Raw genomic sequence first — 15,224 nt, forward strand, 5'->3', positions numbered from 1 at the left:
CTTTTCCAAAGAGACAGTACCAGGAACGAGCCAGGGAAGCTCGCAGTTACAGACCAGGCCGTGAATTTTCCAGGTCCTGGAAATCAAGACAATCCTCTTTCAAAAAATCTACAAAAAGTGATTTGAAGGGAGAGAGGGAACCAACTAAATCCTTTTGAGGTTGGGCCCGCTCAGACAGGGCAGGTGGGGGCTCGTCTTTTCCACTTTCGCCATGTCTGGGCGGCCTCGATCCAAGACTTCTGGACCGTCAAGACCGTCTCCTCAGGTCATGTTTGGACCTTCAAGGAATCTCCCAGACTCAGATGGGTCCCCACCTCTCTCCCGGCCTCAGACGAAAAAAGGCTAATTCTTCTAGCCTACGTGGAATCTTTGTTGGCTCAAGGCGCCATTATCCATGTTCCAGTCATTCAGCGAGGCATGGGAATCTACTCTCCTTTGTTTATGGTCCGGAAAAAGAGCGGGGCCTGGAGGCCGGTCATAGATCTAACCCACTTGAACAGTTTTATCAAAAAAGAAAAATTCAATTCAATTCTTTATCCACAATTCAACAATCTGTCCAAGCAGGGGATTGGATGGTCTCCATAGACCTCAAGGACGCCTATTTTCATGTCCCAGTTGCAGTAAATTACCAGCAGTATCTCCGCTTCTCCGTGGGCGAAAGCCATTTTCAGTTTACTTGCCTTCCCTTCGGGCTATCAACTTCTCCTCGTGTATTTTCAAAAGTATTGTTGGCAGTGGTAGCTCTTCTGAGAACCAAAGGGATTCGTCTACATCACTACCTAGACGACCTTCTGTTGTTGGCTCAAGACAAGGATCAACTTCTGGTACACAGAGAGCAGGTCATCTCCACCCTACAGGAATTCGGGTGGATCTTGAACTTGGAGAAGAGCCAGCTGGTCCCATCTCAGCGGCTGGTGTTCTTAGGGGCCCTATTCAACACTGTCAGAGGCACCATCTCATTACCAGAAGAGAAGTTGTCAGTGGTCAGGGACAGAATCCGTCCAGCCCTCTCTGCCTCTCATCTCCAGGCTCTCCAGTGCCTGAAAATTATAGGCACTATGGTAGCGACAATCCCGATGGTTAGGTGGTCACAGTGGAGGATGAGGCCCTTTCTGAAGGGTTTCCTTCATCAATGGTCAGGCAGCAAAACCCAGCTGATTCGGATCACCTTATCCATGAGGAATTCCCTTCTGTGGTGGCTCCAACGGGAAAATCTCTGCAACTGCCATTCCATTCTCCCCATCTCATGGGTCACCATAACAACAGATGCCAGCAACAGGGGTTGGGGCGCACACTGTCTGGCGGAAGTGGCTCAGGGCACCTGGATTCTCCCCTCCAGAGGGACGGTGTCGAACATCCTGGAGTTAAGGGCAGCTTTTCAAGCTCTGCTAGCCTTTCGGCATCTGATTTCAGGAGCCTCGGTCTCACTCAGGCTAGACAATACCACAGCAGTGGCGTACATAAGAAGGCAAGGGGGTACCCGAAGTCTATCCCTTCTCCAGGAGGTGGAACCGATCATGACCTGGGCTCAGAGGAACCTGAAGGATCTGACAGCATCTTATGTCCCAGGGATTCAGAACGTTCAGGCAGACTTTCTTTCCCGGATACTTCTGGACAACAACGAGTGGTCTCTCCACGAGGAAGTGTTCAACTGGATCCTGACGATGGGGCTCTCCCCAGAAGTCGACCTGTTTGCCTCCCCTTGCAACAAAAAACTAGAGAAGTATTATTCAAGGTACAGGGATCCTCAAGCCTACGGGGTGGATGCCTTGACAGAGAAATGGTGGTTCCACAAGGCCTATGCCTTTCCCCCAACTCCTATTATTCATCAGTTCCTGAGGAGACTCAGGTCAGAGACAGCAGAAGTGATAGCCACAATTCCCTATTGGCCCAACAGACCCTGGTTTCCGCTTCTGATGCTCCTCAGTGTCAGGGATCCAATTCCTTTACCATCCAGGCCAGACCTTCTGTCTCAAGGGTCGAGATTTCATCCTTGCCCGGATCACCTGCGCCTAAAGGCTTGGTTTTTGAAAGGGGACGGTTGAAGGCTTTAGGCTGTCCTGAAGAAGTCATTCCCACTCTTCTTAGTGCTCGAAGAAGCAGTACTAACCGGGTATATGAGAGAATTTGGGCGAAGTTTGCAGATCACTTGTCTTCAAGGTCCAGTTCCTGTAATACCCTGACAGTCCAGGACGTCTTAAGCTTCTTGCAATCAGGATTGGATATCTCCCTTTCGGTTAGTTCTCTCCGGGTCCAGGTTTCAGCAATTTCAGCTTTTTCTGGAGTCGCATGGGCCAATCATCCCTTGGTCCAACAATTCTTCAAAGGGGCAGTCAGGCTTAGGCCACAAAGGAAGCCTAGATTCCCCAAATGGGACCTTCCATTGGTTCTAGATTTCTTCTTTCAACTTGACAGAACGCTCTCAATCAGAGAATTAACCCTTAAAACCTCTTTTCTGGTGGCCATAACTTCGGCGAAGAGAATCTCCGAAATTCAGTCTCTAGGTACAAAGGAACCTTTTCTCACCTTCTTTCCAGATAGGGTGGTCCTAATTCCGATGTTGGGGACAAATCCCAAGGTGACCTCTGTTTTCCATGAAAACCAGGAAATCACTCTTCCTACCTTCAATTCTGCTGGAAGTCAAGATCCACATCCACTCGATTTGGGAGTTACTCTAAAACAATATCTGGATATTACAGCTTCTTTTCGTCAATCTGACTTCCTCTTCGTACTATTCAACGGGAAAAGCAGAGGCGCCAAGGCCTCCGTTAGATCCATCGCTGCTTGGGTGGTTCAGGCAATTCAATGGGCTTATAGAGAGAAGGGCTTTGCTCCTCCTGAGGCGGTTACAGCTCACTCTACCAGAAGTCTCTCAACCTCATGGGCAGCTTCGCGCCACGTTGCACCTGATGTAATCTGCAGAGCGGCCTCCTGGTCTTCTATTCATACTTTCATGTCTCACTATTGTGTTGAGCCAGCTTCCTTATCCTCTGTTGATTTTGGTTTGAAAGTCCTGTCGGCCGACAGTGTTAAATAAATCTTTTGTTCAGCATTTTTGCCCACCCGGGTGTGTTTGGCGAGTTATTTCCCACACGTTGCTGCCATGGAGTCTGTCAGGAAAATGGAAAATTCCTATCAAAATACTTACCGTAATTTTCCTTTCCTGATGGACTCCATGGCAGCAGGAGTTCCCTCCCAAATGGCTGGAGTAGGCTAGTTACCGAACACGGCCAGGGGCAGGGAGCAAAGATTTATGGGAGTAGTGTCCTATGGGTAGTGGAGGCGGGACTTAACCCACACGTTGCTGCCATGGAGTCCATCAGGAAAGGAAAATTACGGTAAGTATTTTGATAGGAATTTTCCATTTTTAATGTCAGCAGCTGAAACAAAAATAGCTGCTGACTTTTAATAAGGAGACTTACCTTTCCAGGGCGCCCGCGATGTCGGCCGCCGAGGCTGACATGTCCCTCGGCTCTCGGGTTCCAGCGCTGCCATCCTCACTAAGGGAAACAGGCAGTTGTGCCTTGTGGCTTCACTGCCCGTTTCCTACTGCGTATGTGCTAGTCGTGCTGCGCTCTGTGAAAGGGACGCGCTGTGTTAGGGAACACACAGTTCCCAGAACACAGTGCGCCCCATTACCCAGAAGACAGCGCAGAGGAGGGGAGAAGACGAAGATCAGGAGGAGCAGGAAGAAGGCAGATTAGGAAGACTGCCTAGCAACAGCGATTTCTGGCAAGGTAAAAAAATGTTTTTGTTTTTGTTTTTTTTAAGAATATTAACGCTCTTTTTTTTTTTTTTTTTTAGTTTTTTTTTTAGGGTGGCCCTCCACAAACCTATGCACTACTTCCTTTTTCAGATGGACAAAGCCCAAACATTTTGGAACTTTTTCCACCTGAATGAAAATAAAGAAAAACCTACAATAAATCCAGCAGCTAAAATGGCTTTCTAACAACTTTTTTCTTAAACAAAATGTATTCAGATGCTAATTGAGGGCACAGCCAATGACCCCCCTTTACGCTGCTACTTGAGGGCATAGCCAATGACCCCTCTATCTGGTCGATCTGAACAAAACAAAAATAAAATAAATAAACAAATAACAAAAAATAAATTAAAAAATAAATTAATAAATACTAAAAAATAAATAATCTTAATAGGTGTCAGAAACCATGAATCAGACTGAGACAGAAGTACAGTTAAATCACACTTGATTAATAATTATAACTCCATTATGGCAGACTGAGCTTCATGTAATTCCCCCCTAAGCAGTATTATTATACGCTCATTCTCAGCCTCTCTTTGATTCAAAGAGGCAATACAACTTTCTCTTTGTTTACGTTTCCTTTAATTCATTAATTTTCTGTTCGAATACACATTTCACAGTCACCAATTGTTCAATGTGATCACAAACATTTGCATCTGCCTTTGCAACCATTGTTAATATATTCTAATGCCGCTTCCACACGGTCGGAATTCCGGCCAGAAAAAGACAGATTTGAGCTTTTCGTCGGAAAATGCGACTGTGTGTATGCTCCATCGGAATTTAGATGTCCGAATTTCCGCCAACCAGAAATTGATAGCATGTTCTCAATTTTCCCTAACAGAAAAATTTCTATCGGTAATTCCGATCGTGTGTATGCAATTCCAACACGCCAAAAATCACGCATGCTCAGATTCAGCTACGAGACAGAAGCTATTGGCTACTGGCTATTGAACTTCTTTTTTCTAGTCCCGTTGTACGTGTTGAACATCATCGCGTTATAAACGATTGGAATTTGATGTGACCGTGTGTAGGCAAGACAGCTTGAACCGAATTCCGTCGGAATTCTGTCGGGAAAACAATCAGAGCTTTTTCAGACGAGAATTCTGATCGTGTGTACGCGGCATTAGTTACACTTCATACCTGCTTCAATAATTGCTTTCTCTCAGTATACCATTGCCTTTTTTTTCCTATAGCAATGTCTCTCATTTTCAATAACATGCATACAACATTGGCCATTCTCGCTTTCTTGCCTTTCTTTGAAGAAATGTTATGTTTTATCTCATCATTATGAATATTACATTGTCTCAATAAATCATTAAATTGTTGGGTTAAAGTGTTTTCTGCCACAGTGTTGAATTCAATCAGGCATGTTTTTTTTAAGGAACATTCCAATGAGTTCCATTGATTTGCTAATTAGGTCCATACTGAAGGTTGCTTAACCAATCTATACACAGCAGTTTCTTACACAATGCACACACAGACAAACACACCGATAAAACTGTTTAAAAGCTAACATTGACCTATAGTTCCACACCACACAAGGAGGAGCACACTTTTAAAGTGATTGTAAACCCTTACAAACCACTTTGACCTACAGGTAAGCCTAGATTAATAAACTGCGTGACAGTACCTCACCTATTGACATCATCCCCACAAAACTACTGAAAGAATGCTCCGACATCGTGGCTCCAACCAAAACCCACCTCATAAACCGATCATTCCACAAAGGGATTGTTCCCAGCATCCTCAAACAAGGCATCGTCAAACCTCTACACAAGAAACCAAACCTGGACCCTCAGGATCCAAACAACCGTAGGCCGATTACAAGCCTCAACACCATTTCTAAGATCATGGAGAAAGCTGTAGTACATCAGCTACAACTTCACCTGGATACTCACAAACTCCTGGACCCGCTGCAATCAGGCTTCCGCCCGGGTCATGGAACAGAAACAGCTCTCCTCAAGATTTGGGATGTCGCCCTCGAAGCAGCAGATGACGGAGAGCCGTGTCTCCTCGTACTGCTAGACCTAAGTGCAGCGTTTGATACAGTAGATCACAATACTCTACTCATCCGCCTCACAGAAGTAGCCGGAGTCCAAGACATAGATCTCCAATGGTTCGCGTCCTTCCTAGGAAATCGGTCACAGACAGTGAAACTAGGAAAATTCCTCTCCAAAACTCGGGCAGTCACCTGCGGAGTCCCTCAAGGCTCTCCGTTGTCACCCATTCTCTTCAACATTTACATTCACCCACTCAAATCATCAGATGCTCAGTTCTCTGCTTCCACTCTTACGCTGACGACACGCAACTTTATTTCCGGATCAATGGAAAAAAAGATCACCAACAACAACTTGAAAACTGCCTCAGATCAATAGAGGACTGGATGACCACCAACTCCCTCCAGCTGAACCAATCAAAGACAGAGCTTCTTATCTTACACCCAAATCATAAGCCCGCAACCAAAACCTCCTGGTCTCCACCAACCGTCTTTGGGCAGACTATCTCCCCAAAGACCAAAGCGAAGAGTCTCGGGGTTATTTTAGACGCACAAATGTCAATGGATGTCAATGGATGCGCAAATAGGATCTGTAGTTAGTCGATCTCACCATCTGCTGCGCATGCTTCGCAGACTCATCCCTTTTATCCCAAAGAATGACAAAGCAGTGGTAGTTGGAACAATCATTAATTCACGACTGGACTACGCAAACTCGCTTTACATAGGATTACCACAATATCAACTTGCGCGATTACAACTGATCCAAAACACGGCAGCAAGGCTGATAACAGGAAAGAAACCCTGGGAATCCATTTCTCCTTCACTGAGGAGCTTACATTGGCTAACCGTAAAAAATCGGATCACGTTCAAGACCCTTTGCCTCACCCACAAATGCGTGCATAGAGAAGCTCCGCAATACCTAATGGAGAAAATAAATCATTACACACCAAACCGCAGTCTTCAATCAGCCAACAAAAACCTCCTCCTCGTGCCCAAAGCCCGGTATAAATCCAAGGGGGATCGGAGATTCGCTGTCCAAGGGCCTCGGCTATGGAATGCTCTACCAATCAACATCCGCCTGGAAGAAAATCACCTGGCTTTTAGGAAAAAACTCAAGACCTTCCTCTTTTAGCAGATGATTAAAGCTCGCCACAGCGCCTAGAGGCGATTCAGTTCGCATTGTGCGCTATACAAGTATTTCATTCATTCATTCATTACTTGTAGGTCCAAGAAATATCTCCTAAACCTATACGGTTTAGGAGATATTTACCTGAAGACAGCCACCGCTGTCTATGGCGCATGCGCCATAGACAGCGGCACGCAGGCGCACTGGGTAAGCCACAGATCGCGGCGATGTGCCGCGAGTGTCAGCTCCCGTGCGCATGCGCGGGAGTGACGTCATCGCTGCTCCAGCGAATCACAGCCCTGGAGCAGCGAGACCCACGGAGACCCACCAAGAAGATGGACGCTCGGAACTACAGGGGACAGCGGTGACTTTGCTGGCTCCTGTGTCAGGTAAGTGACACATAATGGACTACTATGCGATGCATAGTAGTCCATTATGCTTTACCATTGCAGGGAATCAAAGAGGAAGTAAACCCATCAGGGTTTACTTCCTCTTTAATAAATGCCCTACTATCTCCTTATTACCACTAATTTTATCCCTCTTATCTCAGATCGTCAATTTGCAGGCTACATCAGTTACCCAGGGGTGATCAGCCCATCACTTACCACCACACATGACCAGCTACATAGGCCTAAAACAATTTGCATTAGCAATACAATAAACGTTAACACATACACATATACCAGCCAAAAATCTCACCAGATGTGCATCCGTTCAGTAATGAAATATTTCATAGAACTTTCAGGACCACTCAATCAGGGCTTCAGAATTCATGAACCAGCAAGAGTCTTGTCCACAGTAGAGAAGGCTTTCAGTTCTGGGTCTAGTTGATTTTCTAGCTCAAGACTCAAGACAAAAATACATTAGGGTTTGGATTCTGTGCAGAAATAAATTCCATGCGTCTTCTGCGGTGCCAATTGAATTAAATATTTAAAGAAATATTAGTAGGTAAATATCTGCGCTCAGCTAAACTTAAACAACTAACAGCAGCTGAACACCATAACCCAGATACTGGGCACAGAAATGCAAAGAAACCCCTGATGATGTCAGACCTGTGACGAAACGATCGTCAGGTAACCACGTCCACACGTCCCGTACATGTGTGATAGCAATTTAATACCACCTACAGGTTTTTTTATCTGCTAGCAATTTTATTTTTCGTTTTCAACGCTGTTTGTATTTTAAATGCTATCTGTACTTTGGAGACTCGGTGGAGTCCTTTTTACAGCATCTGACTTTATGCAATAAAGAAAAAAAAATGTTGGTGTTAAAACATATTACACAATTCGGAGCACTTTTTATTTTGCATGAGCCTTCATGCTGGCAAATATTTGGGAAGTTTGCGGTGACTGATCACCTGAGCTGCGGAGTCTGCAGATAGGAGACACCCGTTTTTTTCACATCTGGTCACCTGGAGCCAGAATTTGTGACATTATACACGCTGACTGACCTCCCTTAAACAGGAGGTCGCTGATGATCTGGTAAGCCCCCATCTTATTAGTGGTGATTAAAGGTGACGGGTCCCACGTGGTCAAGTATATTATTTTTATTCCCACAAATCACACTGTTGGATTTTTATTGATATTTCTATGGACATTTATTTATGATTTATGGACTCACATATGAATTCATTTTTAATAATTTTTTATTGCACATTTACATGTTAATATTGATTTCGTTTGAATGACACTTTCTTTTGGTTTTGGATTGTCAACATTTTTGCACGTTTCACTTGTGCGATTATTTAATCATTATTTATTGAACAAGCGCTGTACTTTATTTTTTTTCTTTGCATTTAAAGAAATATTACCTGGGTGGTTATGGATTTTCTCTATTTATTCCATATACGTATTAACTTTTCTATTCCTATAGTTAACTAGTCTATTAAAACACTGATAAAGTTACTGTTGATAGTACAATGATATAAGGTTAGCTATGAAAACAAACGCACTGCTTAGTAAAACAAGGTCTTATTTATTTGCAAAGGAAATAGGAAATGCTAACATAAAATCACTAAAGGAAATATTACAGAGCATATGACAAAAGAACATCAAAGATACTTAATGTATGGCTGTCCTCTAGATATTGTCTAATCAGCTGGGCTCAAAATGGAAAGTGAGGGCCATGGGGCATGAAAGCCATCAGGCAAGAGAGCCAAGAGAGCGATTTCTTCTCGGTGAGCATTTTTTTAAACTCCAATCATACACTGTTCAGACCCAACCCCATTGCCAGTCCATCTAGGTTTCTGACAAATCAAAGTAGTTATGAGGCAGTCCTTCTTAATATATTGTATTTCTGTCCAGCCTGCTGTATTGGCCTCTAGGGGCAGCATTCATCCATGTATCATCGCTATGTGACCTGGGTCATCTTCAGTGACTGGTGGCCCTTTGATCTTATGTAGCCCAACCTCATTAATCATCTTGACAGCAATAGCCCTCTTTGAAGCTTTCCAAAAAAAGTGTCAAAAAATGACAACTTCAAAAAAGCTCACCTTACTATATACCTTGGAATGACTACTTTCCAAAAATGTGTAATTTTGGGGGTATTTATTCTGTCCTGGCCTTTTAGGGCCACACAAAATGATATAGGCAGTCAGAACATCAGGGTTGATCTGTCCCAAAAAAATGATATAAAATGAATTTGGTGATGTATTGATTTAATGCCCCTTTGCATAGCACTTTTATCATGAATTACTTTATTCTACTTATATACGGTATGTAGCACACCCCCTAAGGAGCTGCAAGTAAACTGCACCCTGCACAGCCAGGCACACCTAATATTCACAGGCACACTTTAGTTAAAGAATAGTCTGTGACTTTGTTTTTATTATTTATTGAGGGTAATAAGTTGGATAGGGATGGGAGGTTATGCGATGCCCATTTAACTTTAACGACAACTTCAGGGACAACTTTTCCCATATACAGTCTAAACACAGCTCCTTTTCTTCAAGTGTGCCTCATTGCTTATATTGCTTACAGAATCCAGCTGTGTATATCCAACAGTTAGATTAAAGCAGTGGCCCATTACAGGCAGGAACCCAAGACCCCTTGGATGTTGAACAAAAGTTCAGTGTCCAGCTTTCATTACTCCTGTGGCTACTGATCTCAGCACCACCTCTTCAGGCACTGCCAACCCACCTGGCTGCAGCTGCCCCTTTCACTAGCACTCCAGGCTAACTTCTCCCAACAGTCCTCCAGACTGACACTCACCAGCCCTGCCGGCTGACTCTCAGGAGATCTCCCAGACGTGCTGACCCGCTCCAGCTGTCCTCTCTCCTTGCTCCCATGCCTCCAGGAAGGACTTCCTCTATGTGTTTTGGTAGGAATTTTCCAGCATCCAAGCCCCAGACCCAAGGTTACCCCCACCAGAATAGGGGGCACACTCAAGGGCCACCGACATCCTCCTCAGAACTCCATCTCCATCTTTCACCCAACTAACCCTGCTGGCATGGCCCAGGTCTATTTATGAGGTGAGCCTGCCCGCTTCCAGCTCCTTTTTTTTTAGCAAATAAAAAACTGAAAAGTGGTGCGTGCAAAATTATTCGGCCCCTTTACTTTCAGTGCAGCAAACTCACTCCAGAAGTTCAGCGAGGATCTCTGAATGATCCAATGTTGTCCTAAATGACTGATGGTGATAAATAGAATCCACCTGTGTGTAATCAAGTCTCTGTATAAATGCACCTGCTCTGTGATAGTCTCAGGGTTCTGTTGAAAGCGCAGAGAGCATCATGAAGACCAAGGAACACACCAGGCAGGTCCGTAATACTGTTGTGGAGAAGTTTAAAGCCGGATTTGGATACAAAAAGATTTCCCAAGCTTTAAACATCCCAAGGAGCACTGTGCAAGCGATCATTTTGAAATGGAAGGAGTATCAGAACACTGCAAATCTACCAAGACCTGGCCGTCCCTCTAAACTTTCAGCTCAGACAAGGAGAAGACTGATCAGAGATGCAGCCAAGAGGCCCATGATCACACTGGATGAACTGCAGAGGACTACAGCTGAGGTGGGAGAGTCTGTCCATAGGACAACAATCAGTCGTACACTGCACAAATCTGGCCTTTATGGAAGAGTGGCAAGAAGAAAGCCATTTATCAAAGATATCCATGAAAAGTCTCATCTAAAGTTTGCCACAAGCCACCTGGGAGACACACCAAACATGTGGAAGAAGGTGCTCTGGTCAGATGAAACCAAAATCAAACTTTTTGCCCACAATGCAAAACGATATGTTTGGCGTAAAAGCAACACAGCTCATCACCCTCAACACACCATCCCCACTGTCAAACATGGTGGTGGCAGCATCATGGTTTGGGCCTGCTTTTCTTCAGCAGGGACAGGGAAGATGGTTAAAATTGAGGGGAAGATGGATGCAGCCAAATACAGGACCATTCTGGATGAAAACCTGTTGGAATCTGCAAAAGACCTGAAACTGGGACGGAGATTTATCTTACAACAAGACAATGATCCCAAACATACAGCAAAATCTACAAAGGAATGGTTCACAAATAAACGTATCCAGGTGTTAGAATGGCCAAGTCAAAGTCCAGACCTGAATCCAATCGAGAATCTGTGGAAAGAGCTGAAAACTGCTGTTCACAAACGCTCTCCATCCAACCTCACTGAGCTCGAGCTGTTTTGCAAGGAAGAATGGGCAAGAATTTCAGTCTCTCGATGTGCAAAACTGATAGAGACATACCCAAAGCGACTTGCAGCTGTAATCGCAGCAAAAGGTGGCTCTACAAAGTATTAACGCAAGGGGGCCGAATAATTTTGCACGCCCAACTTTTCATTTTTTTATTCGTTAAAAAAGTTTCAAAAATCCAATAGATTTCGTTCCACTTCACAATTGTGTCCCACTTGTTGGTGATTCTTCACAAAAAATAAAAATTTTATATCTTTATGTTTGAAGCCCGAAATGTGGCAAAAGGTTGAAAAGTTCAAGGGGGCCGAATACTTTCGCAATATATATATATTTTTTTTTTAATATTTTTTCTTGCTGCCTTGGTTTTTCATTTTTAGAAGATTTAGAGAGGTATTTTTGGCTGCACACTATATACATTATTTTTTGATCTCTGATTGGTGTACATGTTTACAGTAATTTGCACTTTATAATTGGTTTTACTTTGCTTATAGAAATCTGCACTTTATATGCCTGATTCACTTTGTTATATATTTATATATTTGCACTTTCAAATCAGATTTGTTTACAAGTGAAGCCGACGAGCTGTTGGATAGTTCATATGCAAAAATACTCATGCGACTTTAAGTTCAAGTCGTATTGAGTATCACATTAGTTATTTGGATAGATCTTTTTCACATAGCACTTTTGGAAATCCAGAACTTGGTTTCCTCTAACACAAATGATAAATATATATTATTATTATGATATTTTTTAGGTAAGGTATTTGAATCGCAAGGGGTAAACTTATGCGTTTTTAGGTTTGAATCGCAAGGGGCATCACATTATTTAGTTTACATAGAGATTTTGCAATCAGTGGGTTTGGAATTGTTGAACCGTGTTTCTCTTGACAGAGGTCAATATCTCCATGGTGTGGAAACCAAATATTTGAGATTGTCATTTGAGACACAGGAGAGTTCACTCAATAAGTTCATGTGATATTGGGATTGCTGGTGTCATCAGGGTTCACCCACAAACAACAAAAATATATTTTTCTCTGGTATTTCGTAATTTTATTTTTCAATAAGAGGTAGCGCCAGATACCCCAGTCTTTTAGGCTTTTATTATTGTGAAAACCCCGTGTGGGGATTTCTTTGTTGGGGGGGCTGCAACCCATTTTTATATTTGGTTTTATCTACTCTATCCTCTACCTGTAATATAGTAGCGCGGTTTCTCTAACATTCATGTCTATGTATTAATTGGTTCATTGGTGTACCTTTTGTATATTTTATTTGTGATTGTTTATGACTAAAAAATGTATTAGATATTGTGTACTCAATAAAAGTGGCACATTGTTACCTTTTATTTAATTCATTACCTTTATTTCTGCCTTAAAAGTCCAAGGGGGTGGCCCCTGTTGCACTTGTTGCATGCTCCCTTTTTCTCATGCTTCAAGGATGTTGGCAGTCCTACACATTTAATTCCCATAAATAACTTTCTTCTATCCTTAGGTGTATACCACACTCCGGAGTCAGTCAGAATGCTTTCTGATTCCCTCAGACCAAAGCCCACACCCGGAGCGTACATCTTCCAATCTGCCATAGTACTTCCAAACTGCGCCATCTTCTCCAACCCACAATCAGGCACATGTGGCAGCACTTCCTTATCCTCCTCTGCAGAGTGGAGGGGCTCCTACCCCTGCCAACGGATTGGTGCAGATACTTTCTGGAAACTTTCGTGCCCGCCCTTTTGCGTCTGCAGCATGCCAAATCTGTAATGGAGTCTGTTTATATCAAAAGACCAGGCTGCTACTCTCCCATAAGCAGTGAGACTTGTTGGTTCTTCCCCACATTGTTTAGATGCATAATAACACAGTCTATAGGCAGTAGAGATGTTACTTGCTACTTTCCCATAGAGCCAGACGAAATCCTGATGGAGCTGTAGCCAGTTGCTGTGGGCAACTGCTGCGAGGATAACGCCTTTGCCCCACGTTGGGCGCCAAATGTAGCCAAGTGCCGAGCCTCTTCAAGCCTAATTGTGACCTCCAGAGTTAGGGACAGCTGACATCCTTCTGTGTAGATTGGGTTACGAGGCATTGTGGATGTAATGCAAGGTAGATTAATGGGCATCAGACACTTCTTGAATGCAAAGAGATTTATTTTCTCTTAAACAGAACTGTGGGAAAGAGGGTTGGGGACAGGACACCCTTTAGTAGTTGCAATGTTAATTAGCAGACTCCGAGACTACTATAGGCAGACAACCATGCAGGGAAAGGCACCCAACCAGACACTACATCTGCATGTGTAGACACTCACAGTCTATCACTTAGGCCCGCTGATCCACTGCCACTGGATCTCCTGAGCTCTTCCAACCTTCTCACTGAGCATCTTCCTCAAGTGTCATCCACCCTCCACATCCCTGCTGGGTCCCTAGCTTGGCACTCACAGATACTCCTCAAGCATCACCCCACAGACCTGCTCTATCCCTGGCTTGGCACACAATATTGCTCTGCAAGCGTCACCTCCACTGGCTGGGTCCCTGGCTTGACATCTGCTGAAGTTTCACAATTCTTCACCATCCCTGGTTGGTAAGAATACTGCTCTGTTACTTGCTTCAGCTACTCACAGTGGTCCCCGATAATAAGGTGAATGGGCCCTTAGTGGCTGCAAGCTCCAATTCCAACCCTACGCTGTTCTCTTGCTTCTGCATACAGCCTAGCAGACAGATGTCCCCAGGATATGCCTCAGGCTCTGGCCTAGCAGCCCAGGGCAGCACAACATATGTCCACCCAGACAGCCATTCCAGGTGGCACAGAAGCCCAATCACCTGACTTCACACAAATAAATAGGCTTTCCCAGCAGGCCAAGGGACCCAAGAAAATCCCTGTCCATTGGCTGAGAAACCCCATTATTCCTAATCTGTCCTTGCAATGCCCTTGTCTTATCTAATGTCACCAGATACCTGGCCATCTAGTGACAAAAGAGAGAAGTGCAGCAATTCCAGAATCAGGGTGAAATCAATTGACCTCCTAGCAATTATTTTTTCTGATGTATTGATTTATTGCACTCCTTTGTATATGTATAGATTAGTTGTTATGAAAATATACATATTTTTTTTTTTTACATATTTTTTTGGGCTAGTGCTGTATGTTGATTTTAAAGTTTTCATTGACATGTGCTTCAGCTCTTGGGTGCCTCCTATAGTTTTCAGAAGGTTATGGAAAAGAGGCAGGGCAGAGAGCTGGAGTGACATGGGGTGTATGTGGGAGCTCTGACCAATCCCCAATTAAGATTGGCAGGGGGCAGGCCTCCTATATATACCCATGGTCAGCCTGCTGTGGGGGGAGTCGTCGGGTAGTTGAACTGAAAGATGGAGTGTTAGACTGTCGTGGTCTGAGGAAACCCCCTTTCTGGGGGGTGTACCTCAGACCTGGAGTTCGGGAGCTGGGAAGGAGCCTCTCTCTAAATGGGCATTGTGAGGTGTCTTGGAACAGGAGCAGGAAGAGGACAGTTGGGAGCACTGCCAGGCAAGTCATTCAGGAGGGGTCTATGCCGGGGTCGGTGAGTGAGAAGCAAAGTGTGAAGCTCTGGGAGAAACATGCCAGGATTGGGATGTGGAGCCAGAGGGAGAGACTGTGGTGTTGTTTTGGAGTCAAGTCGTTATAGCCACGAGGGCTGGCAAGATTTGCATTTGGACGTGCTTGGATCAGTAGTCCACCAAGTGTCAG

The sequence above is a fragment of the Lithobates pipiens genome, unplaced genomic scaffold, assembly GCF_037356315.1.
Source record: "Lithobates pipiens isolate NorthernLeopardFrog02 unplaced genomic scaffold, aLitPip1_a1.2 Scaffold_27, whole genome shotgun sequence".
Taxonomy (NCBI): Eukaryota; Metazoa; Chordata; class Amphibia; order Anura; family Ranidae; genus Lithobates; species Lithobates pipiens.